This window comes from Panthera leo, chromosome B1 (genome assembly GCF_018350215.1).
Source record: "Panthera leo isolate Ple1 chromosome B1, P.leo_Ple1_pat1.1, whole genome shotgun sequence".
In the NCBI taxonomy this organism is placed as follows: domain Eukaryota; kingdom Metazoa; phylum Chordata; class Mammalia; order Carnivora; family Felidae; genus Panthera; species Panthera leo.
Genome location: NC_056682.1, coordinates 202,460,753 through 202,486,621, shown reverse-complemented (window position 1 = coordinate 202,486,621; position 25,869 = coordinate 202,460,753). Strand labels below are relative to the sequence as shown.

General features: G+C 53.2%; 1 protein-coding gene across 6 annotated transcripts in view; it reads left to right on the top strand.

Moving 5' to 3' along the window:
* RGS12 (regulator of G protein signaling 12) overlaps positions 1 to 25,869 on the top strand; it is a 120,953-nt gene that overhangs the window by 64,456 nt on the left and 30,628 nt on the right. The gene's annotated exons all lie outside the window — the stretch shown is intronic.

Genomic DNA, 25,869 nt, shown 5'->3' with positions numbered 1-25,869 from the left:
CCTTGCTTTTCCCCGTCCTCTGGGGGAGGGTTTTGGTCAGGGCTGACTTGGGGGAACTTCCCATGGCTCCCTGGTGACCGAGACACGAGTTCTGGAAGCCGTTTATTGCAGAGACATGTTAGGAACCTGACCTTGAGCGGGTGGAGCCCTTGCGGCCGTCCGGGCGTTGGCTGCAGCACGTCTCATCCCACCTGTGCTGACAAGTTAAAACACGCCGTCTTTTTAACCAGCAAGTGAAGATTTCAAAGCTCTTGCCGAATTTGAGCAATTCTGGAAATTCGGGTGAGACTGAAGTGCGATATGTTCCCTTCTTAGGAACAGCCTAGTGGGTGAGTTGAGGCCTGCGGGCTGGACAGGAGGTGAGAGCCCTCTTCCCGCCTCTGAATAGCGTGTGGGAGCTCTGTCACGGGTTCCGTCCAGAAAGGAGGTGGCCGGGCACGTCCCCTCCCACTGGCAGTTGCCCTGCTGTGACCTTATCATTTTTGCTCCGTGGTGGTTCCCTGTCGCTCGTAAGACTCGTAGAGTCCTTATGCTCACAAGCCGTGTGTGTGTGTTTTACGTGTTTTAAGGAATCTATTCTTCTGTCTTTGGAGAGTTGGATTTATAGCTTATCGAAAGGTCTCAGCCCTGTGTTCTCGCTGTCTGCTGGCCGTAGGTCTGACGCACACGAGCAGCAGGAGCCGGACGGCCGTGGGGCCCGAGGTTGCCCCGGTTTTGCCCGGGAGACAGAAACGAAGCGTGGTTTTCTCGACGCTTTCTGTTGTCCCACAACTGCTGGCTTTGGTGGGGTGGCGGGCCCTGGACGGGGCTGCTGGCGCGGAGGGCAGGTGGGGCCGGGAGCCACCGCCGGTCGCGGGCACGCGCGGAGCGCATCTTGAATTACAAACGTGCTGATACCTGAGGTGGAGACCATGGATCCTGAAGGTTGTGTTTGGGGATTGATTCATTTTAATAAAAGGAATTACGTTCCCTTTTTCACGCACGGTGATAGTCATGCCATTTAATCGGTCTTCAGCTGGGAGCGGGAACCATTTCCTTAATGAAAAGAAAGAGGGCCGGTAACCAAATCCAGGATAAAAGTGGTTTTTATAAAATTCCCTTTCTGCTGTTCCAGTTTATGCTTCCCGGTAGAAGATGCTCGTTTCTGCAGGAAACTTACACACGTGACAAGTTCAGTTTAACCGTAAATACGAGGCCTGATCAGGCTGGGACACTTTCCCCCCGTGAGCAGTGGGTGTGGGGGCCCTGACGTCCACTCAGTGTTTACGAAGCCAGGCCTCCCACGTGGGGGGGGGACCCCTGACCTGGGGTCCAGTGTGTCCTTGCTAAGGAAGCAGTGTCCTGGCGGTGGCGGGTGGGGGCCCCCTCTCCGGGCCCTGTGGGCCCCAGCGTCTCTGGGGATGGCCCCCGTGCCCCGCGAGGCCCTCTGCGGCAGAGGTGGGTAGGGAAGGGCCCACTACTTCTTGAGCACGCCCCGAATTTCAGGAACTGCACCGACAGCCCGTGTGTGTTTTATTTAGTTTTTCATACTTTTATCACTTTTCCACCTTCGATTCTCTTCCGAGCGTAAGAAGAAAACGTGTCTCATTGCGCTCGCGGGCTAGTTCTAGGAGCTCCAGCCCCACAGTCTCCACGGGAGGGGGGCAGGGACTGGGGACCCGGTCTGGAAAGCACCCCGTTCACAGGTTAGGACGGTGTCCACGTGGACACCCCGCGTGGCTCTGGTGACGGGTGAGTCACTCACTCGGAAGCACCGGCAGTCACGGCTGCCTTCCGCCTCCCGCGGTGTCCCCGCGTCTCCCTGTGTCTTACAACCTCTCACCATCTAGCTGTGTGGCTTTATTTGGAGGAAGTTGGACAATGCTGTTGTGCGACTTTTGGCGACTTGAGTGTCACCCGCTTTCTCGGAAGGAGAGGGGCTCATTGCTGCCGGCAGCCAGAGACCGCCCTGTGAAGGCAGGGCTGGATGGAGGCCAGCCTCCGTGGAGGGCACGCCAGGACCTGGGGTGAGTCCGGGGGCAGATTTGGCCTCGAGGAAAGGAAGAACATTCTAGCATTAAAGAGAGGCTTAAAAATGTAATGACCCCCCCCCCCCCCACCTTGGGAAGTTATTCAGACACTTGCTCACAGAGGAGGCCCACGGCCCAGGAGCAGAAGCGCGGACGTGGCGGCCGTGGGCTGGTGGGAATGCGCGGGCCTGCAGTGTAGACGCGAGCGGGGCACGTGGGCCTCCCGTCCTGGGCCACGGAGCCCTGCGGCTTTATTGTCACAGAAGCTCGCTCTCCTGCTTTCTCTCTCTCTCTTTTTCACTCTGTACCAGGCAGCTTTGCCAGGAGTCCCTGCCCACCCGACTCCTACATCCTCAGAAGGTCAGACTGCGTTCTGCCCTCCCTAGATGTGCTTTCGCGGTGGAGAGGCGCGGCGTGTGAGGGAGCCGTGCGAGCGCCCCCACCCCGGGCACACGGCGGGCTCGCTCACTCGCTCGCTGCGTCACCCGCGCGAGCCTCCCACTTCTCCCCTCTCCCAGCGTGCTGGTCCCAGAGTCTCAGAGACCCCTTGGGGGCATGTCCCCTGCCGCCTTCTCGTCGCTGCCCTGCATCCCGGCCCCAGGAGGCTGCGGCCGCACCCCCTTCGCCTAAACTGCCGTCCCTTCGAGGTTTGCTCCCCTCCCGACACCTCACTGGCCCCGCTCCCTGCCTGCTCAGAGCTGGGGTGGTGGTGACCCCGTCCTCCCACCCCGGTCTCACGTGTCCCTCAGACCCCTTGTATGCCAGCGCACTCCGGGTCCCGTGGCAGTGCCTCCGAGAGGCCTGGGCCGCTGCCGGCCTCCCCGTGAGACCAGCCTGGGCTTCCTTGCCGCCCGGCACTGCTGACGAGGGCCGTCGTGCCGGTCACTCCCTGTGTCACCGTACGGCCTCCGCGCCGTGGGCCCGGTGCCACGCACGGTGGGCGGTGCAGAGGGCGTCTGAAGGAAGGCGTTCACAGGACACGCGGGTGCGGGCCGGAGCCCGGGTTGGAACAGTGGCTTTCAGAGTTTTCCCTTCGTGGCGAAAGCCTCCGGTCACACAAGCAGACAAGCCAGGAGAACCCCGTTCGATAGAACGCCAACGCAGACGGCTGGTTGAGGCTGTGGCCTCCCTGGCGCTGGTGGGCGTCTCCTACCCAGGCGCCGGCCACACGGGGCAGGTCTGGGCCATCCCCTTTGTCCTTGTCCAGAAGCTGCCATCCGTCACCCCTTACTGACAAAGACACACTTTTTTTTTTTTTTAAGGTTATTTACTTATTTTGAGAGAGAACACGAGCAGGGGAAGATCAGAGAGGGAGAGGGAGAGAGAGAATCCCACGCAGGCTCGATCCCACGAACCGTGAGATCGTGACCTGAGCCGGAGTCAAGAGTGAGACGCTTAACCGTCCGAGCCACCCGGACACCCCCGCAAAGACACGTAGTTTTGAAGTCACTTGTAAACTCCATGCCATAAACTAATAGCACTTAATTCTGCTAATTTTGGTTATTCTCTTAACATCGAAGCTGGAACCTTTTTGAAACCAGAAATAATACCAGATGAAAGCCATGTGATCTTTAATTCTTGTTTGCTTTCTGAATGCAGATGGCCTTTGATTTTAAGCCTGCTCTCTTTCCTGTTTTGCTGTCCGCCCTGTTCAAGCACACACCAAGCAAGACAAGCCATAGGGCGGCAGGAAGGTAGCGGGCGTGTCCCCGGAGTGGCAGGGAAGGCCGCGCACCGAGCTCCTTGCCACCAGGCCGCTGAGGAGCCCCACGTGGCCCGAGCCTATGGCACTGAGTGGGCTTTGTTGCCCTAAACGCGGACCTTGGCTTTGCCAACTGCCCTGCCTCAGTCCTTGGAGCTCAGTCGTGGGGACACGGGGAGATGTCCCCTGCCGGTTAGTCCCTTTGTCACTGGTGGCCAAGAGGCTGTGCGGCAGGTTAGGATCATTTAGTAGCTAATCGGAGTGGAGTGCGGTTAGAGGTGCCATTACAAAATATTTTTTTTTTATGATTTTTCTTTATTTTTGAGAGGCAGAGAGAGACAGAGCACGAGTGGGGGAGGGCAGAGAGAGGGAGACACGGAATCCGAAGCAGGCTCCAGGCCCCGAGCTGTCAGCACAGAGCCCGACGCGGGGCCCGAACTCCCGAACCGCAAGATCATGACCTGAGCCGAACTCGGACCCTCAACTGACTGAGCCACCCAGGCGTCCCTAGAGGTGCCATTTTTAGCCCATCACTAGGGTTACACACGGGAGGGACCTTGGGCCTTGGGAAGGGTGCCGTCTGGAAGGAGGCCAGGCCTCACGTCCTCGGCCACACTGGGTGCCTGGCCTGTGTGCGTTCTGGCACGTCCCTGTTACCAGTACCCACACTGCTCAGGGGCTTCTTGTTTTTTTTTCCAAAATTATCTCATTTTTATATTTCCCAGCTTTATCGAGGCATGGTTGACAAATAAAAATTGTATGTGTTTAAGGTGTGCGATGTGGTGAAATGACCGTTACAATCGAGATAATTAACGTGCCCATCACCTCACGTGGTTCCCTCTGTGTGTTGGCGGGGGGGGGGGGCGGGGGCGAGGACCGTAAGATTGACTCTCTCGGCAACTCTCAGGTGGACGATACGAGCCTGTGATGTGTGGTCACCGTCTGTGCCTTAGATTCCCAGAACTTACTCATCTTTTAAGTGAAACCCTGTCAACCTTGGCCAACGTCTCCCGTGTCCCTCGCCCACCACCATTCTGCCTCGGACTCCACTGGGCCTTGGACAGCGTGGGTTTGAACCGCGCAGGCCTGCTTAGGTACAGGGTTTTTTTTCTCAATAAATACAGTACAGTCCTGTGAGCGTATCTTCCTTATGATTTTCTTAGTAACAGCTTCTTTTCTGTGGCTGACTTTATTGTAAGAATACGCATCTCATACATACAACATATGAAATGTGTATTGTTTACGTCATCGGTGAGACTTCCTGTCAACAGTAGGCTGTCACTAGTTAATTTTTTGAGGAGTCGGAAGTTACGCGCGGATTTTCGGATTTTCGACTATGTGGGGATTGGGGTTAGGGTTAGGGCATCCCAACCCCCATGCTGTTCAAGCATCATGTGTATGTTATTATTTTTTTTTAAGTTTATTTGTTTACTTAGAGAGCTAGCAAGCTGGGGAGGGGCAGAGAGAAAGGGAGAGAGAGAATCTCAAGCAGGCTCCACACTGTCAGCCCAGAGCCCGATGTGAGGCTCGAACTCACAACCCGAGCTGAAACCAGGAGTCGGGCCCCTGACCGACTGAGCCAGCCCGGCGCCCCATCAGGCGTCGGCTGTATTTTAGATCCACGCACAGGGGAGAACGCGCAGCGGCTGTGTCTGGCTCGTCTCACGCAGCGTAATGTCCTCTGGGCTCGTCCGTGTGTCTCAAAGGCAGAAGTCCTTCTTTTTCGAGGGCCGGGTGGCGTTCCACCGCGTGGATGCCCCAGCGTTTCCTTATCTCTTCACCTGCCTCGAAGGGGCGCGGTTGGCCTGCGGACGGACACTTGTTTCCGTGTCTTGACCACGGCGAGCAGCGCTTCAGTGAACGTGGGGGCGCGGACATCCGGTTTCAGTCCCTCGGACAGGTACCCAGCGGTGGGGTGGTTCTAGAGTTCATTGCCGGAGGGTCCTCCATCCCGTCCTCCACAGTGGCCGCACCGGTTCGCGCTCCCCCCGGCGGCGCGAGAGGGTCCCCTTTCTCCGCGTCCTCGCCAACCCCTGTGGCTTCTGGTCTTTTTGATGATAGCCACTCCGATGGGGGTGAGGTCATCCCTCGCCGTCGTTTTGACTTGCGTTTCCCTGATGATGAGTGATGTCCTGCACCTTCTCACGCGCCTGTTGGCCGTCGGCGGCTCTTCTTTGGAGAAGCGTCTGTGCAAGTCCTTTTTTCTCCGGTTGTTTGGATCTTTTGTTGTTGAATCGCGCGAGTTGCGTGTATTTTTTGGCTGTGACTCCTTTACCGGCCGTGGTCTGCGAGTCTTCTGCGGAGGGGCTCGTGAGCACGTGGCCACCACCGGGCGGATCAGACCGTCAGCCTTGGCATTTTCTGAGCGAGGCGCGGGGCCTGGAAGAGCCCGGGGGGCGGCCCGGCTGGAGCCGCGCACGGTGAGGGCCGAGGAGCCTGTCCCCAGGGAGCCACGCTGTGTGTCAGCCGTGCCTGTCACGGTGCACGCGGTTCCGCTTCCGTCTTGGTGGCCGCCCCATTAGGCAGGTGCAGACGTGCGTCAGAACAGGTGAGTCGCTCGCGTGCCCTGAGATCACGCCCCCTGCGGCTGCACACGTCGACACCGGTGAGCCGCAGGTGGTGCTCCGCCAGGGAAGCCGGACCCCGGAAACAGACGGCGACCCGTTTAGGCGAGAGGCTGGGAGAGCTGGGGCTCCAAGAGGGAGGACCGCGTGTGGGATCACGGCAGCCGCGCGGCTCGGAGCAGATGTACCCGACTCCGACGCCACGTCTCTCCTCCCAGCCCCTGGCATTTAATACCCACTTTATTTTCACATATTCCATCCTTGAGGAAAACGACCTTTTGGGGTAAAATGAGACATGTGTATTATAAATACGTTAAGTCATTAAAAGAAAAGCAACGGAGAAAACGGTTTTGAAAGACCAACCCAAACCCGGCAAGCCTGAAACAGGCGAGTGTCCCCACGGGTGTCCCTACAGACAGCAGCTGAGGCAGGTGGACAGGGCGCCAGACACGCCAGGACGCGAGGGCGGATCAGGGCTCTCCGGGGGTGTGCCTTCAGGCAGGCAGGACCAGGCGGGGGGCGCTCAGGCTGCTCGGTGGCTCAGACCCCGTGGGAGGCACGGCTCGCAGCTCCCTCCCTCCTCCTCTGTTCCCACCTCTCCTGGGTTCCTGGCCCCAGGGTACATTTCGCGGCAGAATGCGTAGCTATAACATCATAATTGGGGCCCGTGGCTGTGAGCTGCGGTTGTGTGTGGATCCTGTATGGACAGGGGGAGAGGAGTGAGGGTCCCGTGTGGATGGGAGGAGGGAGAGGAGTGAGGGTCCCGGGGGGAGGGGGAAGGGGAGAGGAGTGAGGGTCCCATGTGGACGGTGAGGGGAGAGGAGTGAGGGTCCCGTGTGGACGGGGGGGGGGGGGGGGAGAGGAGTGAGGGTCCCGGGGGGAGGGGGAGAGAGGAGTGAGGGTCCTGTGTGGACGGGGGGCGGGGGGGAGAGGAGTGAGGGTCCCGTGTGGAGGGGGGGAGAGGAGTGAGGGTCCTGTGTGGCCGGGGGTGGGGGGAGAGGTGTGAGGGTCCTGTGTGGAGGGGGGGAGAGGAGTGAGGGTCCTGTGTGGACGGGGGGAGGGGAGAGGAGTGAGGGTCCCAGGGGGAGGGGGGGAGAGGTGTGAGGTCCCGTGTGGAGGGGGACAGAGGAGTGAGGGTCCCGTGTGGAGGGGGGAGAGGAGTGAGGGTCCCGTGTGGATGGGGGGAGGGAGAGGAGTGAGGGTCCCATGTGGACGGTGAGGGGAGAGGACTGAGGGTCCCGTGTGGACGGGGTGGGGGGGAGAGGAGTGAGGGTCCCGGGGGGAGGGGGAGAGGTGTGAGGGTCCCCATGTGGAGGGGGGGAGAGGAGTGAGGGTCCTGTGTGGACGGGGGGGGGGGGGGAGAGGAGTGAGGGTCCCGGGGGGAGGGGGGAGAGGTGTGAGGGTCCCCATGTGGAGGGGGGGAGAGGAGTGAGGGTCCTGTGTGGATGGGGGGGGGAGAGGAGTGAGGGTCCCAGGGGGAGGGGGGAGAGGTGTGAGGGTCCCGTGTGGAGGGGGGGAGAGGAGTGAGGGTCCTGTGTGGACGGGGGGGGGGGAGAGGAGTGAGGGTCCTGTGTGGAGGGGGGGAGAGGAGTGAGGGTCCTGTGTGGATGGGGGGGGAGAGGTGTGAGGGTCCCGTGTGGAGGGGGGGAGAGGAGTGAGGGTCCTGTGTGGACGGGGGGAGGGGAGAGGAGTGAGGGTCCCGGGGGGAGAGGGGAGAGGTGTGAGGGTCCCGTGTGGAGGGGGAGAGAGGAGTGAAGGTCCTGTGTGGACGGGGGGGTGGGGGGGGAGAGGAGTGAGGGTCCCGTGTGGACGGGGGGAGAGGAGTGAGGGTCCCGTGTGGACGGGGAGAGAGGAGGCCCACCCTCAGCCCTTCAGCCAGCCTTCTCAGTGTCACTCTTTTACTGGGTCTCACTGGCAGGTTCCTGAGCCCACAGGCTCTCTTTTCCTCACGTTTCTGCTTCATCGAGAGTCAGTCTGTTCTCACCATACTTAAAAGGCAATTTGGTTGCAAAAGTCTTTTTTCCTATGACATTAATTTGATTTTCAGGCATAACTTTTCTCTTTTTTACTTTTTATTGGTTCTATAATAGTATTTCTTGATCTTGTCCTCAACTTGTTTTATCAGTGGTGTTTTCTCTCTGTTCTCTCATAGAACAGGAAGAGTTTTAACATTGTTTAGGTCGTGTTTCCTTCTGGACCAAACTTTGTCTCTGTCTCTTGCATGTTATATGTCTTCCCTCATCCATGGGCGCATCCATCCATCCACCCACCCACCTGTGTATCCATCCATCCATCCATCCATCCATCCATCCATCCATCCACTCAGCCATCCATGTGTCTTTCCATCCATCCATCCATCCATCCATCCATCCATCCATGTGTCTTTCCATCCATCCATCCATCCATCCATCCACCCACCCACCTGTGTATCCATCTGTCTTTCCATCCATCCATCCATCCATCCATCCATCCATGTGTCTTTCCATCCATCCACCCACCCACCCGTATATCCATCTGTCTTTCCATCCATCCATCCATCCATCCATCCATCCATCCATCCATGTGTCTTTCCATCCATCCACCCACCCACCCGTATATCCATCTGTCTTTCCATCCATCCATCCATCCATCCATCCATCCATCCATCCATCCATCCATCCATGTGTCTTTCCATCCATCTATCCATCCATCCATCCATCCATCCATCCATCCGTCCATCCACTCAGCCATCCATGTGTCTTTCCATCCATCCACCCACCCACCTGTATATCCATCTGTCTTTCCATCCATCCATCCAGCCAGCCATTCAGCCATCCATCATCCATCCATTGGTTTTTCCACCCACCCATCCATTTACCCATCTGTCAATTCATCTTCCCATCTACTTAGGTCAGCAGGCCCCCGTGACCTGGATCGCTGTTTTCCGGCAACGACGTCCTCAAGCCCAGAGAGGCTGCAGCACTGAGTCTCTGTATCCTACCCGCGCCCCGCCCCCCCGCCCAGGCAAGATCCTTGGTGCCAGCGAGGAATCCACCCCCAACGGTTTATGCTCGACTGTCCCCAGGTTCCCCGTTATCCTGCCTTACTGAGAATGTTTGGGGTCTTGTTGCGTCACCTCCTTTCCCAGGACAACTGCTAGGCACTCAGGGGTGGGCCAGGCATAGAACCTGTCACAAGTGTTTTGGTTTTTTTTTTCTTTTTTAATCTTTCCTTGGCTTTTTTACCCCTCCTTTTTTTTTTTTTTTTTTTTTTTTTTTTCCTTTCTCCTGTTTGAAGCTCATGGCAGGAGACTGCCTCCGCCTTTGGTTGCTGTTGTTCAGTTTGTGTCTGATTTTCAATCTGCTGCCCCACCCCTCCCTGGAGGTGTGTGGGAAAGGGGAGCCTGCGGGCCTGTTCCACGTGCCATACGTCCCTGGGGAGCTGCCCTGTGCAGGCTTGTTTTGTTTCTAAGTAGAACTTTGTTCTATAGAGCAAAGTTAGGAAATGAAAGAGGAAAGTAGGTTGCTATAGATGAGAGTTTTACAATCCTCCTTCTCACCTGCTCCCCTGGACGGGTGGTGAGGGACTTGGGTCTGGCCACTCTGTCTCCAGGGCTCAGCGAGGGACCCACCCACCCCTGAAAGTTTGAACACACCTGATGAGGGCTGATCACAGCTCACGGGCTGTCTGTGTCTTTCCAGGCTGTGTCCCCTCCTTCATCCCGGCTGGACACCCAGTGAACGATGGTGGGTGTGGCCTAGATCAGACCCAAGGGAGCACCCCCATTTCCCGCCTCTGGGGCCTCTCCTTCCTCCAGCTCTCCTTGTGGCTCTTCCTCGAGGCTCTGAGTTCCACCGGCTTCACATTCTTAGTAAACTTTGGTGTCCAGGAGTGACTCTTCCTGTCTCGGGTGCTGGGATTTGGAGAGCCTCTGCCTTGACCTCTTCCTGCAACTCACAGACAGACTCCCTGTTGCTTGTGCTTGTTCCTGGAAAGAAGTGGCGCCTCCTGTGAAACTCCACACGCGTCTGGATCCCGTGACGGGTGCTCCCTGGGCTCCTGCCACGTGGAGCCGCACGGCTCCCAGGCCGCCCTCTGGGCACGTCCCCTCCGTCTGTGTCCTGTCTTCGCCGCCGTCTGGGGGATCGCGGTGCAGGCACAGAGCGTCAGGCTGCTTGCGAGCCCTGACAGGAGGTGACCCCTGCCGATAGAGTGACTGGGGGCTAACCTCCGAGCAGAGTGCTGGAATCTTGAGTGTTTGTGGCCAGGGGAACTGTGGTCTATGAAATGATGGGCGAGAAAGATGTAAAAGGTTTCAGAGGGATGCCGTGTGTTTTTGTCCAGTTTCCGTGGATTCCCACTTTCCTCATCAGAAAGGCGGTGCAGCCTAATTGCGCATTTTTCAAAACTGTTTGCTAAATAGAAGAGCTGAAATGTTAGTTTGTAATTTGCTGTGCGAGAGGGGCTGTTTTAACCAGAGTTCTTTATTTTGGTTTAATACATCACATTCCTTATGGTTTGTTTTAGAACTGAAAAATTATACCCAGAATAACAGAGTGTATTTATAGGGTATGAAGTACTAAGTATTTGTAAGCACCAGTCAGACAGTAGATTTTAGTTTCGGGGAAGCACGGGGACTTGCTTTCTGCCGAGATGCCTTCCAGTGTGCTCGTTGCCTTCAGTCCTGCGAGATGTTTGGAGAGCGTTTTTATTAGTAATTATTTCTGTTGTGATTTTTTTTTTTTCCCAGCGAACAGAAGTTCAAAGTTAATAAAGCCAGGGAGCACATACCTGCCTCCCCGAAGTGATACATGTTACCATTTGGGCATATTTGCTTTAGACCTTTTTTCTCAAGCATGAAAATCACAGGGGAGGCCCCCTCCCCGCCCCCCAACCCATCCATTCCTCGTCCTCCCCGAGAGGCCCTCCCTGGAAGCAGGCGTGTGTCCTTCCTACGCCAAGGAAATGGATTACTTCGATTCTTGGTGGAAAACGCCTCTCTTAGGAATCTGCGGTGTGAAAAGAGTGGAGTGTACGGGCCGGACCGTTTCAGTGAGTCCTCTGTTCCCGCCAGGGGATGGTTAGCGCTTCTGGGCCACTCAGGTTCTGCCTCTTGATCTGGGAGCTGGGGCTGCGTTCCCTCGTGCAGATCTGACCGTGCACTTGCGATTTGTGCATTTTTCTGTGCGTGCTACACTTTCATAAAGAGCCTGCTGAAGAATATCGTTTGACATGCTGGAGGGCTTTTACCAAAGGACTTTCAAAATGGTCTAAAAATTCTAGAATGTTCACTCTCAGAATATTTATAAAGTTGCTGAGAGAAAGTATTTTATAGATTGCGTCAGAAATTTCGCTAGAATAATGTAGAGGAAAGTTTTGGGGGCCCCCGGGTCGCTCAGTCAGTTAAGCATCCAACTTCGGCTCAGGTCATGATCTCAGTTTGTGAGTTCGAGCCCCGCGTCGGGCTCTGTGCTGACAGCTCAGAGCCTGGAGCCTGCTTCCGATTCTGTGTCTCCCTCTCTCTCTGCCGCTCCCCTGCTCACACTCTGTCTCTCTGTGTCTCTCAAAAATAATCAACGTTAAAAAAAAAAGTTTAAGTAGACCCTGAGGGCCCTTTTCCCAGGGGCTCTCCTAGTAGAGTAGTTTTTGTACAAATTGGGAAAAGAACCCTTATCTCTGTGGTAGATAAACTGTAAGAATATAAAGTGTATGGTTCTGGGCATACCACTTAGAAAGCTTTTAAGATTTTCTCTTTATCACTGGTTTTCAGCAACTTAACTAGGATAATTCTTGAGTTGGCTTTGTGGGGATTCGTGAGGATCAGGTATTTCCTACTTGAATCAGAAGAACATTGGCCCCTTGAGCTTTTCCTACTGCCGTGGAGACATGTGCATTTTCAGCCCTTCTTTTTCTCTCCTATGCTTCACCCTTTGTAGATTCTTTAGCTCTGTCTTTAAGCTCACTGGTCTCTTCTTCCACGGTGTCTAATATACGCTAATGCCATCCCGTGACCCACCCGCTTCAGAGGCTGTGTCTTTGCCTCAGCAGCGCCCCTGTCCCTCCTACAGCCCGTCATCTCTCTCCTCGCTGCTTTCCTAGCACCCTTGAGCGTGTTTGCAATATCGCTACGTGTCTTCACGTCCTTGGCTGCTGACTCACCATCACTGTCGTTCCCAGGTCTGTTCTGTTGCCTGGTTACAGGTCACATTTTTCTGTGTCTTCACTTGTCTAGAGATTTTCAGCTGTGTGCTGGGTTTTGTTGTCTTCCTTTGAAGAGTGTGGAAGTTTGTGTAATGGGCAGTTAAGCTATTTGTGGGTTGGTTTGATCCCTTTGAGGCTTCTTTTTAGGCTTTTTAGGGCAAGTCCAACGTAGCTTTTATGGTAGGCTCTGTGAGCCACACGACTGAAGCCTAACACAGGCGGGGTCTCCTTCGAGGGGCAGGCATCCCACAAGGACTGGCTGGGACTCGGAAATCCCCCAGCCCTGTGAGTTGTCTAGCCTCATGGGGTGTCCCCCCTGTACCCACACAGCCTAGAACTCAGCAACAGGCCCCAGGGTCTCCTGTGAGCTCTCTGCAGCCCTTCCTGTACTAGCTGATGCAGCCCCTGCAGGGCCTGGCCACCCTGGGCTTCCCTGGGTCTAGTCTCTTCAGCTCTGAGCACTGAGCTCTCTTCAGCCCCGTGAGAGAGCCATCATGCACTCGGGTCCCCCTGCCCCATGCTGTACTTTTGTGCGGTGCCCCCTGGTGGGTCGCTGGACAGCCCCGGGGCTCACCTCACTGATTTCTTTTCCTTCAGGAATCACCGTCTTATGGTAACTGTGGTCCAATTTTTTGAGGACTGTTGTCGACATATTTTGCCTAGTTTTCTAGTAATATGTGGCTAGAGGGGAAGCCTGGCCCCAGTTACTCCGTCGTGGCCAGACATAGAATTCTTGTGACAGAATTTTTTCACTATAATGACGGGAGATGGTCTCTTAAAAATTCTGAACAGAACTCAGACCATGACGCTTTCTTGCACAAGGAACTTCCGTGATTTCCCATTACCTGTAGGGCAACAGCTGCCCTCACAACCCAGAACGAGCGGGCGGTCATCACCCCAGCCCTGTCCCCGCTGTATCCAATACCTGACTCAGTCTCGGGCACTAGGAACAGCCGGTGAATGAGCGAGCACCTAATTCTGGGATCCAGCAAGCTTTGGCTGGCTTCACGTGCGGGTAATATTCTGGTAGAATTTAGCGGCACCGGAGTGAACCAGTGACGTGGATGAGGAAGCCGTGCCCTGGCTCTACCGCGGCGGGACCCCTGTGGCCGTCCTAACTCCTTATAACTCGGCTCTGCCGCCCGTTTGGGGGACATCCTTTGTGGCCAACAGCACCCAGTTGTCTCCAGGAATTAGCGCAGGGGACCCCAGAGGCCCCGGGAGGCGCCCTTCCTCTGACCGGAGGTCTGGCGGCCGCGCTCGCGCTTGCCCGCGGAGCAGCGTGTGGACAGGAGGCCCGTGACGGGTTGTCCTGTAGCTTCGCCTAGGTGTGTTGGCGCTCGGCCTGTCCCTAGCGCTAGAAGCAAATCTGTGTGCCCCTCGCTCGTCCCGGTTCGTTGGTGCTGACAGGCTCCTGTGGATGTTTTAAGTGCAGCTGAACCCGACGGTCCTGACACGACGTCCTGTTTCCCCAGCTCTACGCAGGCCTCCCTTCGAGTTGGCTCACGTTAGTCAAGCTCCGGCCACTGAGGCAGCAGTGACTTCTCTTTAAGAATTCGCTGTGGAGAGGGGCCGTCATTTGGGAGGAAAGGGTCTGCCCCAGGTTGGGTTTGGCCGGAAGAGGAAGGCGAGGAACCAGGGCCCCTGCCCCGTGCCGCGCCCGGTGTGGCCTCGGCCCTCTCTGCCAGCTTCGCTCACGCTTGGCCTCCCCGTCCTCAGACCCGTGTTGTTTCAGGGCGTACCGCTGTCCCCTCCTGCAGATCGTGTATGCCGGTCCCGTCCCCCGGTGCTGGGGACACGCCAAGCACAGATGCACGGTTACTGCCCCCCCCGCCGCCCCACCCGATAACATCTGCTTGGAACACAACACAGGACAGTCACCTATGAGAGTGCTCCGTTTTTTCCCCCCTAACAACAAGTCCCAAAACTCAGTCTTGGCCAATTTGAATATATTAAACGTAGATAACAAGTCTAGAAAGGAAAGCCGATGACAGGGTCTAATGGGAATCACTTGTTTCATCGTACCAAGTTACATTTGGCATTAAGTGGTACTAATCGGGAAAGTCCACTTTTCCTTCTCTTCTCCCGCTTCGCGATTTCGTTTCATTCAGACGCTTCGGATGTGTTTCTGTGGCAACTGTTCTTTAAGCCGTGAGAACTTTCTGTTGGAGAATCAGCCACATGCTGCAGGTGCGTCGTGGCCTGAGGACTTTTCACAAAGTGAACACACTGTGTCACCAGCACCCGGAGGCCCCTCGGGCCCCCTTTCAGTCCCTGTGCCCAGCGCGGACCATTAGCCCCACCGCTGGCCCCCTCGGGAAGCGTTGCCTGTTTTGAACCTAAACACAACGCAGCCCCGCGTTGCGCCCTCCCCAGCGCCCGGCTCCTTTCGTTGAACTTGAGGTTCGTGAGTTTTGTGCGTGTTGGGCGTGTCAATAGCTGTGCGCTCTCCTCACCGCGTGGCGCTACCTTACGAGCACGTCACTGTCCACGCACCCACGGGACCGTCAGTGGTACCCGAGCGGGTTCTGACTGTTGGCTGCCGCCAGGGGCTCTGCTGTGGCGCCTGCGTGGGCAGGGCTCACGGATGACACCCGGGGCGGGGGGGGGGGGGGGGGGGGCGGTGGGCGTTTGTGTCGTGGCACGCTGGGTCGCGGTGCTGGTGCGTACCAGGCGCGACACACGGTGTCCCCAGACGACTTTATGGCGTGTGTGCTGACCAGCACGTGTGGGGTTCTGGGTGTTTCCCCCCCCCACCCCCCGCCACGCTTCACGTTGTTTATTTCAGCCCTTGAACGGGGATACGGGCACCGGATCGAGGTTGGTTTCCGCTTGTGGCTCCCTGGTGACTAACGAATTGAGCACCTTTCACATTTTTGGCCGCTTGGATATCCTCTTTGTGAAGCGCCTGTCAGGTTGTCTGCCTTTCCTTATTGATTTCTAGAAAAATTTTTAAAATATATTCTAGAAATACGTTTTGTGTTGAGTTTACGTGTGCAGGGAAGCCCCTCTCCACAACGCACCTGATCATTCCCCTAGCAGAGTCTTTTCGCTGACCGGAAGGATTTAATCTTGGGGCGCCTCGGTGGCTCAGTCGGTTAAGTGTCCGACTTCAGCTCAGGTCATGATCTCACAGTTTGTGGGTTCGAGCCCCATGTCGGGCTCTGTGCTGACAGCTCGGAGCCTGGAGCCTGCTTTGGATTCTGTGTCTCCCTCTCTCTCCGCCCCGCCCCCCCCCCCACTTGTGCTCTGTCTCTCTCTCTCTCTCTCAAAAATAAATAAATGTAAAAAAAAAGATAGATAAAAATTAAAATTAAAAAACTATTTTTTAAGTTTTTAATCGTAATATCAATTTTATCATTTTTCCTTTCTGGTGATGCTTTTTCTGTCCTTTTAGAGCAGGCCTTGCCCTTCCCCTGACCATGAGGGTAAAACCATTGTTTTAGTGTTTCACACGGAAATCTCGGATCACCGGGAACCAGTTCCTTCCTTGTGCCCAGTGCGAGCTAGGGGCCGACACTCCTTCTCCCCCGCCCGAGACCCAGAGGACCCAGCCCCACGTGTGGCCACGCTGCTCCTCTCCTCACTGAACCGAAGCTGCACCCTTATCAGGTAACCATGTATCTGCGAGTCCGTTTCTGGCCCCTGCCTTTTGTTCCAGTGGCCTCTTTGTCTGTCACTGGGTTGACGCTTCCTGCTGTAATTACTGTCGCTCTCAGTGCATTCTGAGACCTGGGTCGTAGTCTCGTCTCTGCGTGCCTCCGGGGTTGCTGTGGCTCTCCCAGGCCCTTCTCATGTTCTTGCAGGGTTTGGAGCCGACCTGTAAGCCACTGGCGGTCTTGGTTTTGGGGTCGTCTTCACTTCTGTCCGAGCTGGTTGGGACCTAGCACTTCGGGAGTCTGTGTGTGATGCTTTCGCTGGAAATGTTACTAGAAAGCCACAGACAGCCGTTGACATTAAGACAGCTGGGCTTAAGAGAATTGTTTTGCAACTATCCACTTGTGAACTTCAGTACGTAGCCACTTACTGCTTTGCCCCGGCAATAAATACTAAATCTGGTTTGGTTGATTTGTCTTTTAAAAACGACTTCTTTTAGATGACTGGCCCTTTGAATATCTTCAGCTAGGATTCATTGAGATGATTTCAGGCTAATGCGTCACCCTCAAATAGATTCCATTGTCCAAAAGAAGGTGAGGGAGAAGTCTGCAATGTTCGTGACCTTTCGAGGGTTTGCACGTAAGGTGACCTGTCACATCAGAGGAAGGCCGGTGGGAAGGCCATACCTGCCTCTGGGTAACTGGCAAACTGTGGTCAGGTGTGATGCCAGTTGGGGAGGCAGGGGTGTGGGGCCCGGCCCAGCCAGAGGTCGTGTGGCCAAGCAAAGCCGAGCCTGAAACCTGAATTGGGCTTCGCCCTAGTGCAGGTTCGGGGAGACAGGAGGAGTCAGGAAAAGCCGAGAAGGGGCAGCTGGGAGCAGCGGGAAACCTGAGAGAATGACCACCGTGGAGGGGGAGTGGAGTGAGGTGAGAGGGTCCCAAAGCCGACCCCTGGGTTTCCGCTTGGGTGCCCGCGGGGATGACCATGGCATTTGCAGGGACAGGAAGGAGTGGATGGGGAGAAACGGATGGGGGGGCGGTGGTGATAACCAGGGTTCTGCTTTGGACCCGGGGTTTTCGAGATGCTCATCAGTTTCCAAGGGGAGATGTTGTGTATACAGTTGGATACGCGAGTATAGACTGCAGGAAAGCTGGGCCTGGAAACACATTTGGGGGTCACCGGTGTGATGGTGGGATTGAATGCCTTGGTAAGCTTGGAAAATTAAAGATGGTGCAGGGAAGAAGGATCTCAAAGCTTTGGGCCGAGTGGGGCCTGGAGGGGTGAGAGGCAGCGGGCCCCCGTCACTGGCGGTGTGCCTCAGTTCTCCCATCTGCACAGTGGGGTCCTGGGACCAATCTCAGAGTTCTCGTGAGCGTCAGGGGAGTTAACGCACGCGGCTCACTGAGAGCAGCACCCGGCGCGTCATCGGGAGCTGCCTTCGTTAGTGCTGCTGTGGCCGTTTGGATCGCATTTCGGGGTCATTGAACATTGGAAGGAGACAAAACTGCCCGGAGGGGCCGGGCAGAGGAGGAGCCTCGGACAGGTCCTGAAGACGATGGGAGATCAGTGGGAGAGAAAGCCTCAAACGGCACGCACTGTCCACTCTCCACCTAGCTTGTTAAAAGTCCACCTTTAAGACAACACTGGCAGATTGAAATACTTAAGTGAAAGATCTAACAGGCAGATACTAAGGGGAAAGAAGCTGGTATGACAATATTAATCTCAGACAAAATGATTCAAGGTGGAAAAAAATATATAAGAAGAACAAAGAGGGGCTCCGTGCGCCACAAATAGGGCATCTCCTTCATAAAGGAAACTGAGATGGGACCGCAGTACAAGTGGACAGTGCTCCCAGGGGGGCGCCTGTAACATGCCTTTTCAGAAACTACGAGATTAAGCTGATTAAATAAAAAACAAAACAAAACAAAACAGTAAGACTACAGAGTATTTGAATGAGAAGATGGAAAATAAAATCTAACGGGCATATGTCGAACTTTATACCCGATAGAAAAAATACTTTTTTTGCGAAGGTGTGTGAAATAGTCACCAAAGTTGACTCTGTCCTATGCCAGAAACGTAGTTGCTACGAACTTTAAAAATATTTATAGCCTACAGAGCACGTCTACTGACAGCAGTATAATTAAAAAGATGTCAATCACAAAAAGACAACAAAAAATAATCCAGACACTTGGAAGTTCAAAATTTTACTTCCAGATAATCCATGGGTCGAGGAGAAAATTAAAAGGGAAATTACAGTACAATTTAGAACCGCCCGGAGATCGTGATGCTCCATATTGACAGCAGTGGGACGTAGCCAGAGTGGTTTTCAGAGAAAACTTCCTAGCGTTAAATGTATATATTGTAAAAATGAACAGTTAGAAAGTACAGGAGCTGATCTTTCAGCATAAGAAGGGAGGAAAACAGAAAAGAAAAGAAATGAAATGAAGGTGAAGGAAATAATCAGGCAGAAACTAACCATTTATCCATTTAGCAATTATATTTTGAGCTCTTCCTTTCTCCAGCCTTCCTCTAAGACCTGTTCTGAGCCCTGGGGACACACTTGTGAACAAAACAAGATCCCTGACTTCGTGGGGCTTAATTACATTTGGTGGTGGAACATCACAGGCACAGGAACAGATCGCGCTGTGGGCTGTGGTAATCGAGTGAAGGAGTCAAACCATATGACTATCACAATAGAGGCTAGAAGAGTATCTGATAGAATTGCCCACTGGGATTTTTAAAAGTCACACTTGACAGTTAAACATCAGAAACATCCCATTAGAGCCAGGAATAAGGCGAGGATGTTCCCTGTCTCAGCAACTATGTAGCATTGTGTTGGGGATTCCGGCCAACACGATTAGGCGAGAAGAGGAAATAAAGTCAAAAGACTTGGAGAGGAGGAAACCAAATGATCATTATTCTCGAACGATATTAGCATCCAACTAGAAAACCCAAAGCACATCAATGTGCTTGGCCAGACCTTTTAGAACTAATGGAATTAGTTTCTGTTAGAGAGATAAAAACTAGTAGCTTTCCTAAACAATATACATTGTTTCTATGGGGATGTGTATATGTTGGTAAAAGCATTAAAAATATTGGGAGGAATCAACCTCAAATTAATAAGATGGGTTTTCTCTGGGGAGGGGAGTTAGGGCCAGGATTTTAGGTGATGATTAACAGCGATTTTATATTTATGTTTAAATTTTTTAAAGGAGAAAATCAATCGTGCATTAAAACCGCAAGATGGGGGCGCCTGGGTGGCGCAGTCGGTTAAGCGTCCGACTTCAGCCAGGTCACGATCTCGCGGTCCGTGAGTTCGAGCCCCGCGTCAGGCTCTGGGCTGATGGCTCGGAGCCTGGAGCCTGTTTCCGATTCTGTGTCTCCCTCTCTCTCTGCCCCTCCCCCGTTCATGCTCTGTCTCTCTCTGTCCCAAAAATAAAAAAATAAAAACAAAACAAAAAAAAAAAAACCAAAAAACCGCAAGATGTATGTAATTGGAAGTTACGTGCCTTTTAGCCTGTACCGTAGCACTAGCTCATATCTGGGACACACGACCCACTTATTCAGCCAGTATTACTGAGTGCCTCCTGCGCGCCCGGTCCTGCTCGTCACGATGCTCGGCCAGCAGTGGCGTTCTCCCAGTATCCCTGCGGTCAGTACATGGCTCTTAGCGCAGTTTCACACAAGGTGAGCACCTCGCCCAAGCTGGGAACCGGGCAACGTGAGCCCAGGGACCACCCTGTGCCTCACCACACCTGTGCCAGGTGGCGCCGGGTCGGAGGCCCCTGCTCCTAGGATAGAGCTTGCCACAGCATGGGCCTCCAACGAGTATCTATTGAATGAACGAGAACCAGGGGCAGCCCATTTACCTCCTGTTCATCTTCGCTGTCCCCACCCGGCTTTGGGAAGAAAATGCAGAGGGTGGGCTCCCGTATGGTGGAGGCCCGATCATCTGCTCGTCGCATAGGAGGGTCAGGCTTCACGGGTCCCTATGGCCGGCCTGCGAGGTGGGCCCCTCAAGTCTTTAGCACAACCCGCTGGAAGACAGAGTGCTTTTGCAGCCCTGGGGCCCTGCCCATCAGCGGTCCCCACTGCGGAGGAGGGGCAGGGGAGCGCCGGCCTTCTCTGCGTGGACTTGCTAAGGCCCCCAGGGAACACGGGACCAGCGTGGTGACCGGGTTTGGGGAACGCAGTTTTGGACAAGTGACTTTTTAAGTTTGATCGTTTTCTTTTTCTTTTTTAAAAAAGTTTAAATCCAAGTTAACATATAGTGTAATAGTGATTTCAGGAATAGAACTTAGTGATTCATCCCCTACATATAATACCCAGTGCTCATCCCAACAAGCGTCCTCCTTAATGCCCATCCCCCATTTAGCCCATCCCCCACCCACAACCCCGCCAGCAACCTCAGTTTCTTCTCTGTGTCCCCCTCCCTGTTTTTATCTTATTTTTGCTTCCCTTCCCTTATGTTCATCTGTTTTTTATCTTAAATGCCTCATATGAGTGCAGTCATATGATATTCGTCTTTCTCTGACTTATTTCGCTTAGCATGATACCCTCCCGTTCTATCCACGTAGTTGCAAATGGCAAGATTTCATTCTTTTTGATTGCCGAGCAATACTCCGTTGTATATATAATACCACATCTTCTTTATCCATTCATCTCTTGATGGACATTTGGGCTCTTTCCATACTTTGGCTATTGTCGATGGCGCTGCTATAAACGTGGGAGTGCATGTGTCCCTTTGAAACAGTACACCTGTATCCCTTGGATAAATGCCTAGTAGTGCAATTGCTGGGTCGTAGGGTAGTTCTGTTTTTAATTTTTTGAGGAACCTTCATACCGTTTTCCAGAGCAGCTGCACCAGTTTGCATTCCCACCAGCAGTGCAAAGGAGACACTCTTTCTCCGCATCCTCGACAACATCTGTTGTTGCCTGAGTTGTGAATGTTCGCCATTCTGACAGGTGTGAGGTGGTATCTCGTTGTGGCTTTGATTTGTGGTTCCCTGATGATGGATGATGTTGAGCATCTTTTCATGTGTCTGTTGGCCATCTGGATGTCTTCTTTGGAGAAGTGTCTGTTCATGTCTTTGGCCCATTTCTTCACTGGGTTATTTGTTTTTTGGGTGTTGAGTTTCATAAGTTGTTTATAGATTTTGGATATTAACCCTTTATCTGATGTGTTGTTTGCAAATATCTTCTCCCATTCTGTCGGTTGCCTTGTTTGCTGATTGCTTCCTTCGCTGTGCAGAAGCTTTTTATCTTGATGAGGTCCCAACAGTTCATGTTTGCTTTTGTTTCCCTTGCCTCTGGAGACGTGTTGAGTAAGAAGTTGCTACAGCCAAGATCAAAGAGGCTTTTTCCTGCTTTCTCCTCGAGGGTTTTGATGGCTTCCTGTCTTACATTTAGGTCTTTCATCCATTTTGAGTTTATTTTTGTGTCTGGTGTAAGAAAGTGGTCCAGGTTCATTCTTCTGCATGTCACCCTCCAGTTTTCCCAGCACCACTTGCTGAAGAGACTGTCTTGATTCCACTGGATGTTCTTTACTGCTTTGTCAAAGATTAGTTGGCCATACGTGTGTGGGTCCATTTCTGGGTTCTCTCTTCTGTTCCATTAATCTGTTTTTGTGCCAGTACCATGCTGTCTTGATGATGACAGCTTTGTAGTATAGCTTGAAGTCTGGGATTGTGATGCCTCCTGCTTTGGTTTTCTTTTTCGAGATTGCTTTGGCTATTCGGAGTCTTTTCTGGTTGCATACAAATTTTAGGATTGTTTGTTCTAGCTCCGTGAAGAATGCTGGTGTTACTTTGGTAAGGATTACATTGAATGTGTAGATTGCTTTGGGTAGGATCGACATTTTAACGATATTTGTTCTTCTAGTCCATGAATGTGGAATGTTTTTCCTTTTTTTGTGTGTGTGTCTTTTTCAGTTTCTTTCATAAGCTTTCTATACTTCTCAGTGTATAGATTTTTCACCTCTTTGGTTAGATTTATTCCTAGGTATTTTAGGTTTTGGTGCAGTTGTAAATGGGATCGATTCCTTGATTTCTCTGCTGCTTCATTATTGGTGTATAGGAATGCAACCGATTTCTGTGCATTCATTTTATATCCTGAGACTTTGCTGAATTCATGAATCAGTTCTAGCAGTTTTTTGGTGGAATCTTCTGGGTTTTCCATATAGAGTATCATGTCATCTGAGAAGAGTGAAAGTTGGACCTCCTCCTGGCCGATTTGGATGCCTTTTATTTCTTTGTGTTGTCTGATTGCTGAGGCTAAGAATTCAAATACTATGTTGAATAACAGTGGCGAGAGTGGACATCCCTGTCTTGTTCCTGACCTTAGGGGGAAAGCTCTCAGTTATTCCCCATTGAGGATGATATTATTGTTGGGTCGTTCATATATGGCTTTTGTGATCTCGAGGTATGCTCCTTTTATCCCTACTTTCTTGAGGGTTTTTATCAAGAAAGGATGCTGTATTTTGTCAAATGCTTTTTCTGCATCTATTGAGAGGATCATGTGGTTTTTATCCCTTCTTTTATTAATGTGATATATCACATTGATTGATTTGCAGATATCGAACCAGCCCTGCATCCCAGGAATAAATCCCACGTGGTCGTGGGGAATAGTTCTTTTACTGTATTATTGGATCCGGTTTGCCAGTATCTTGTTGAGAATTTTTGCATCTACAAAAATTCATCAGGGATATTGGTCTATAGTTCTTCTTTTTAGTGGGGTCTTTGTCTCGTTTTGGAATCAAGGTAATGCCGGCTTCATAGAAAGAGTTTGGCAGTTTTCCTTCCATTCCTATTTTTTGGAAGAGCTTCAAGAAAATAGGTGTTAACTCTTCTTTAAATATTTGGTAGAATTCCCCTGGAAAGCCATCCATCCCTCGACTCGTGTTTGTTGGGAGAATTTTGATTACTGATTCAGTTTCTTTACTGGATATGGGCCCGTTCAAATTTTCCATTTTCTCCTGTTTCAGTTTTGGTAGTTTATATGTTTCTAGGAATTTGTCCGTTTCTTCCAGATTGCCCATTTTATTGGCGTATACTTGCCCATAATATTCTCCTATTATTGTTCGTATTTCTGCGGTGGTGGTTGTGATCTCTCCTCTTTCATTCGTGATTGTATTTGATTGTTTTCTTTGGAAACCATAGAAGAGGCACGGCTATTACATTGTGTTTAGTTTCACGTCTGCCATGCCACCTTCGTCAAAGCGATGTGAAATCATAACTGCCCTGGAAACCCCCAGCTATGGCCGCACAGTTTATGCCTGACGTATGAAGTAGGACGTTTCCTTCGTCTCCGTATGGCCTTCCTTGCTCTCGCAGGAGCGGTCCCTAGGTGCTGCCTCTGATGAAGGACATTTCCTGCCTCAAGCCTCCTTCATGACTGTGTATCCTGGAGGCTTCTCCTTCCTTGAGGGCCAGCCCTCCAGCCCCAGGCCTTTTGGGGGAGGTACCCTCGCCTCATCTCTACCTGCACCGCCTTGGTGCAGGCTTGGGGCTCCTGGCGGTGCCTTTAGTATCCGGTGTGGGCGGCCCTACCCTGGCTGTGGGGACAGTTTAGCAGCATTTTGGGTCTTCCTCACGGAGCTCCAGATTGGGGGTCCCTGGGCTTCTGCGTTGGGCAGTGTGCTGTAGACAGGGACAGGATGTGGCCGGGAGGTGTGCAGTTTATGTGTGGCCGTTGGGGCGAGCGAGAGAGAAGGCTGCCTTCGCGCAGTGTACGTGTCTTACCCGTTGGAACGGAGGGAATTACTTTCACAGAGAATTAACGAGTGAGTGAGTGAGTGAGTGAGGCACAGGGTTTAGGTTGAAACCAGCGGAATAAATGCATTTGATTAGGGCTAATCTTTGGGAAATGTCCCGTGTCCCTTTTTGGGGGGTCCTGGAGGCTCCCTGTGGTCAGATGCCACCTTCAGTCTGCCAGCCACGTGTGGTCGTCGCGGGTGGCCCTGAGACCGGAATCCTGAAAATTCAGTGTGACGGGTGACAAGAGGCACCCGTCCCCGCCTGTCGCCTCACACTTCCCACACTGACCCTTTTCGGTTACTGTTCTGCCCACTCGTGTGGCCTCGTGAGCTCTCCCGGCATTTCCCCCCATCTGCTTGGCATTTCACTCTCCAGAAGGACTTGTGTCATTTCAGACGTGGAAAGTGTGCCTGCTCTGCTCTGCCAGAAAGTGATAAATCCGACTTCGGGTACTGACTCCAGGATAGACTCAGAATTTAGATTTCGGCTCTGGGCCCACGTGTCTTCATGCCCCTGAAGTTCCATAAGAATCGCGGGGCTGTGCGATCTGGCTGTGGCGGCACCGGGGGCCTCGCCGTTGGAGGGCATGCCTGTGGTCTTGGCCCTGTCACCGGCCACCGTCAGGCGGGCCACGGGGCGTCTTCTGACCTCAGCAACTCTGTTTGTAAAATGGGCTGATTGGGTTAGAGCAGTGATTTCTAGACCTGTCTTGAGGAAGCGCTGTAGGTTCCAGAAACATTTTATTCTGATTATCAGTAGGGCTCAGTCGTTACCGGCAGGAGTTTTCCTGAAGGAGAGGAGCTGTGCCAGGCGGAGCAGAATGGGGCCTACCTGGGGTCTGCCCCACCCGCTGTCCTCTGTGCCCTCTCCCTTCCTCGGCCAAGCCAGACCACCTAAGAGGACTCTGTGTACGGTTTCTCTCAGAAAAACGGCCCTGCTGCTCTACATTTGTTGGCAACTGGAATGAAGTGAACACCCAGGTCCGCAGGGTGGCCGTTGTGGTGGGGATGATGTGACAGACTGGGGTGTGCGGCTGGTGGGGACGGAGCTAGGGTGGGAAGAGAGGGCGGGGGGCGGGCAGGCAGCCCCCCACCATGCTGCCACGTCTCCGTGCACAGGTCAGACAAGTTCCAGAATTCTAAATTCAAGCTGGTCTTTTGTGTTGTTGGAAGTGGGCTAATAGAACGTAGCTTATTTAACAGTATGTCAGCTCCACTGCGTTTTCAATGTTCAGATACACAACACAAAGTCCTTTATTTGTGCTTTGGCCCCAAACCCTGCAGATGCTAGTTTCTGCCCCAAGGAGAAAATCAAGAGGCCTCCGAGCCCATCCGGTCTACCCCATCCCGCCACCCAGAGACGGAAGGACTGTCCTGGGGCCCGAGGCTCCCCCCGGGTTTCCCCCTGCAGCTGAATGTCATGGTTATAAGTGACCTGCTGGCAGGCGTTCTCAAGGCCTGGTGGCTTGAAGATGGACAAGTTCACTTGGTGATCAAGCTCAGGCTTTAAAAGGCAGGCGACCCGATCGTAAAACACAGTGAGTCTTACGCCTGAGACTGTGCATTTGACTCGACGTATCGTTTATGTAAAAAAGGATTACAAACAAAGAGGGACCCTAGTTAGCGGGTTTGGTTTTTGCGCTGGTAGGAGTTAGTCGTTCTTGAACTGTCTTGTAGAGACGGTGCAGGTGTATTCTGGGCCCGAGCAAATGAGGAATATGTCCAGGACAATGGGAGCCCAGCCCCCGCTGCTGGGGAGAGGTTAGAACATAGTATATAAAATATGTAAAGTGTAGGAAAGGAGAGTGCGCTCGGGGTTGGGTCAGAGTTGGAGGTGCCCGTATGAAGTCACGGCTTTAATAGGTGCAGAGATAAAGGCAGAGACGCCTGTATATCAGTGTGGGCAGGTGTGGTCCGTTCCCTAGGTGTGTCCGCCGCAAAGTTCTAGAAGCAGTGAGCCTGCCAGTGGAAGCGAGTACCCCTTGTGTGCAGATCTCGGTGCCTAAATACCACTCTTCGGTACAGGGAACCAGCTGTCCTTTTTTTTTTTTTTTTTTTTGATGT